Consider the following 6,000-nt stretch of genomic DNA (forward strand, 5'->3'; position numbering starts at 1 on the left):
TATGTACTAATAATTTGTACTAGTAGTAGTTGTAGTACATACTACTAGTACATGTTCTACTACTATTAGTAGTTGTAGTACTCGTATTACTCGTAGTAGTACAAGTACAACTAGTACTACTCATTGTAGTACAAGTACTACTAATTCTATGTGTAATAGTAAGTACTATTGGTAATACTAGCATTACTAGTACATACTACTACTACTACTACAAGTACATACTATTATGTACAACTAATATTCCAAGTCTGTATTCTAGTACATACTTGTACTACACACTAGTAAGTACTAGAATGTACTACTAATTCAATTAGTACTTCTAGTATTAGTACCAATACTACTAGTATTAGTACTAATATTACCAGTATGTGCTCCCAGTACATACAAGTAGTCCAGGTAGAATTAGTTAACTAGTACTACTAATAGTAGTATGTACTACTAGTAATTACTCTTACTACTCGTAGTGGTACAAGTACTACTAGTATTACTCGTAGTACTACAACTACTACTAGTACTACTCGTAGTAGTAAGTATTATTAGTAAGACTAGCACTACTAGTACATACTGCTACTACTAGTAGGAGTACATTCTAGTATGTACTACTAATACTTTAACTATGTAATCTAGTACATACTAGTAAGTAATACTTGTACTAGTATGTACTACTAGTAGATTTGGTACTTCTTGTACTAGTACTAGTACTACTAGTACTAGTACTAATACTACTAGTATGTACTGCTAGTACATATTAGTAGTACAAGTAGAACTAGTTCAACTAGTAGTAGTATGTAAGTACTACTAGTAATACTAGCACTACTAGTACATATTAGTACTAATAATACTACTAGTACTAGTATGTTCTAGTAGTGCTAGTACTAGTAGTACATACTGCTACCACATAGTAGTACTACTAATACTAGTATTAGTAGTACATACTAGAATGTACTACTAGTAATACTAGTACTAGCAGTAGTACTAGTAGTAGTAATATTATGTACTAGTACGGGTAGTATATACTAATATGTACTACTTTTCTATACTACTAGTACTACTAGTATGTACTAATAATATGTACTAGTAGTAGTTGCACTAGTAACTAGTACATGTACTCTTACTACCAGTAGTTTTAGTACTCGTACTACTCGTAGTAGTACAAGTACAAGTGCAACTAGTACTACTCGTAGTAGTACAAATACTACTAGTACTACTCGTCGTAGTAAGTACTACTTCTACTACTACTAGTATATACTAGTATGTACTACTAATACTCCAAGTATGTATTCTAGTACATTTTTGTAGTACATAGAAGTAAATATTATTAGTACTAGTATGTACTAGTAGAATTAGTACTTCCAGTACTAGTACTAATACTACAAGTATGTAGTGCTAGTACATACAAGTAGTACATGTAGAACTAGTTCTACTAGTACTACTAGTAGTAGTATGTATTACTAGTAATACTCGTACTACTCGTAATAGTACAACTACTACTAGTACGAGTTGTACGAGTATTACTAGTACTACTCATAGTAGTATAAGTACAACTAGTACTGCTCGTAGTAGTAAGTACTACTAGTAATACTTGCACTTCTAGCACGTACTAGTACTAGTAGTACTAGTACTAGTAACACTACTAGTACTTGTAGTACTAGTACTAGTAACACTACTAGTACTAGTATGTACTAGTCGTGCTAGTATTAGTAGTACACACTACTAGTACCTAACTGTGCTACAAATATTAGTACTAGTAGTACATACTAGTATGTACTACTAGTAATGCTAGTACTAGCAGTAGTACTAGTAGTAAGAATATTTGGTACTAGTACAGGTAGTATATATTAGTATGTACTACCTGTCTATACTACTAGTACTACTGATATGTACTAATAATATGTACCAGTTGTTGTTGTACTAATACATACTATTATTAGTACTACCAGTAGTTGTACTACTCGTACTACTCGTAGTAGTACAAGTACTATTAGTACTACTCGTAGTAGTACAAGTACTACTAGTAATACACGTACTAGTAATACACATACTACTAGTATGTATTGCTAGTACATACTAGTAGTAATACACGTACTAGCAATACACGTACTACTAGTATGTATTGTTAGTACATATTAGTAGAACATATAGAACTTGTTCTACTAGTACAACTAATAGTAGTAAGTACTACTAGTAATACTCGTACTACGCGTAGTAGTACAAGTACTACAAGTACTACTCGTAGTAGTAAGTACTACTAGTAATACTAGAACTACTAGTACATACTAGTACTAATAACATTATTAGTACTAGTATGTACTTGTGGTGCTAGTACTAGTAGTACATACTACAAGTACATAATAGTACTACTAATACGAGTACTAGTAGTATATACTAGTATATATTACTAGCAATACTAGTACTAGCAGTATTACTAGTTGTAGTAATATTATGTATTAGTAAAGGTAGTATATATTAGAATGTACTATTTGTCTATACTACTAGTACTACTAGTATGTACTAATAATATGTACTAGTAGTAGTTGTACTAGTACATACTATTAGTACTACTACATACTACTAGTACTACTACTATCAGTTGTTGTAGTACTCGTACTACTCATAGTAAAACAAGTACTACTCGAAGTAGTAAGTACTAGTACTAATAATAGCACTACTAGTACATACTACTACAACTACTACTAGTACATACTAGTATGTACAACTAATACTCCAAGTATGTATTCTAGTACATAATTGTAGTACATACTAGTAAGTACTATTTGTACTAGTATGTACTACTAGTAGAACTAGAACTTCAAGTACAAATATAATACAACTAGTATTAGTACTAATACTACAAGAACGTACTGCTAGTACATACAACTAGTACTACCAGTACGTACTGCTAGTACATACAAGTAGTACTACTAGTTGTCATATGTACTACTAGTAATACTCGTACTACTCGTAGTAGAACACGTACTGCTAGCACTACTCGTAGTAGTAAGTACTACTAATAATACTAGAACTCCTAATACATAGTAGTACTTGAAAAACTACTAGTACTACTATGTACTAGTAGTGCTAATACTAGTAGTACATACTACTAGTCCATAATAGTACTACCAATACTAGTATTAGTAGTACATACTAGTATGTACTGTTAGCATTACCAGTATTAACAGTAGTACATACCAGTATGTAATACAAGTACATACTAGTATGTACTATTAGTAATACTAGTACTAGCTGTAGTACTAGTAGTAGTAATATTATGTACTAGTACGGGTAGTATATATTAGTATGTACTACTTGTCTATACTACCAGTACTACTAGTATGTACTAATAATATGGACTAGTAGTAGTTGTACTTGTACGTACTACTAGTACTACTACAAGTACATGTACTACTACTACTAGAAGTTGTAGTACTCGTACTACTCGTAGTAGTACCAGTACTACTAGTACTACTCGTAGTAGTAAGTACTGCTAGTAATACTAGCACTACTAATACATACTACTACTACTACTACTAGTACATACTTGTAGTACATACTAGTACATAGTTGTAGTACATACTACTAAGTACTGTTAGTACTAGTATGTACTATTAGTAGAATTAATACTTTTAGTACTAGTTCTAATTCTACTAGTATTAGTACTAATACTACTAGAATGTACTTCTAGTACATATTAGTACTATTAATACTAGTACTAGTAGTTAATACTAGTATGTACTACTAATAATACTAGTACGTACTACTAGTAATACTACTCCTAGCAGTAGTACTAATAGTAGTAATATTATGTACTAATACGAGTAGTATATATTAGTATGTACTACTTGTCGATACTACTAGTACTATTGGTATGTAATATTAAAATGTACTAGTAGTAGTTGCACTAGTACATACTACTAGTACTACTACTAGTACATGTACTACTACTATCAGTAGTTGTAGAACACGTAGTACTAGTAGTAGTACAAGTACTACTAGTACTACTCGTAGTAGTACAAGTACTACTAGTACTACTCGTAGTAGTAAGTACTACTAGTATGATTAGCACTACTAGTACATACTAGTACTACTACTACTAGTACATACTAGTATGTACTACTAGTAGAATTAGTACTTCTAGTACTAATACTAATACTACTAGTATTAGTACTAATACTACTAGTATGTACTGCTAGTACTACTAGTACTACTCGTAGTAGGAAGTACTACAAGTAATACTAGAACTACTAGTGCATACCAATAGTAGTAGTAGTACAAGTACTACAAGTACTACTCGTAGTAGTACAAGTACTACTCGTAGTAGTACAAGTACTACAAGTACTACTCGAAGTAGTAAGTACTACTAGTAATACTAGCACTACTAGTACATACTAGTACTAGTTACACTACTAGTACTAGTATGTACTAGTAGTGCTAGAACTAGTTGTACATATTACTAGTACATAATAGTACTACTAATACTAGTACTAGTAGTACATACTAAGATGTACAACTAATAATTCTCGTACTAGCAGCAGTACTAGTAGTAGTAGTATTATGTACCAGTACGGGTAGTATATATTAGTATGTAGTACGTGTCTATACTACAAGAACTACTAGTATGTACTAATAATTTGTACTAGTAGTAGTTGTGGTACATACTACTAGTACATGTTCTACTACTATTAGTAGTTGTAGTACTCGTATTACTCGTAGTAGTACAAGTACAACTAGTACTACTCATTGTAGTACAAGTACTACTAATTCTATGTGTAATAGTAAGTACTACTGGTAATACTAGCATTACTAGTACATACTACTACTACTACTACAAGTACATACTATTTTGTACTACTAATATTCCAAGTCTGTATTCTAGTACATACTTATACTACACACTAGTAAGTACTAGAATGTACTACTAATTCAATTAGTACTTCTAGTATTAGTACTAATACTACTAGTATTAGTACTAATATTACCAGTATGTGCTGCCAGTACATACAAGTAGTCCAGGTAGAATTAGTTCACTAGTACTACTAATAGTAGTATGTACTACTAGTAATTACTCTTACTACTCGTAGTGGTACAAGTACTACTAGTATTACTCGTAGTACTACAACTACTACTAGTACTACTCGTAGTAGTAAGTATTATTAGTAAGACTAGCACTACTAGTACATAGTGCTACTACTAGTAGGAGTACATACTAGTATGTACTACTAATACTTTAACTATGTATTCTAGTACATACTAGTAAGTAATACTTGTACTAGTATGTACTACTAGTAGATTTGGTACTTCTTGTACTAGTACTAGTACTACTAGTACTAGTACTAATACTACTAGTATGTACTGCTAGTACATATTAGTAATACAAGTAGAACTAGTTCAACTAGTAGTAGTATGTAAGTACTACTAGTAATACTAGCACTACTAGTACATACTAGTACTAGTAATACTACTAGTACTAGTATGTTCTAGTAGTGCTAGTACTAGTAGTACATACTGCTACTACATAGTAGTACTACTAATACTAGTATTAGTAGTACATACTAGAATGTACTACTAGTAATACTAGTACTAGCAGTAGTACTAGTAGTAGTAATATTATGTACTAGTACGGGTAGTATATACTAATATGTACTACTTTTCTATACTACTAGTACTACTAGTATGTACTAATAATATGTACTAGTAGTAGTTGCACTAGTACATACTACTAGTGCAACTACTAGTACATGTACTCTTACTACCAGTAGTTTTAGTACTCGTACTACTCCTAGTAGTACAAGTACAAATGCAACTAGTACTACTCGTAGTAGTACAAATACTACTAGTACAACTCGTCGTAGTAAGTACTACTTCTACTACTACTAGTATATACTAGTATGTACTACTAATACTCCAAGTATGTATTCTAGTACATTTTTGTAGTACATAGAAGTAAATATTATTAGTACTAGTATATACTAGTAGAATTAGTACTTCCAGTACTAGTACTAA

Source organism: Amborella trichopoda, chromosome 8 (genome assembly GCF_054954075.1).
Source record: "Amborella trichopoda isolate Santa Cruz 75 chromosome 8, AtrichopodaSantaCruz75HAP2 v2.0, whole genome shotgun sequence".
Classification (NCBI taxonomy): domain Eukaryota; kingdom Viridiplantae; phylum Streptophyta; class Magnoliopsida; order Amborellales; family Amborellaceae; genus Amborella; species Amborella trichopoda.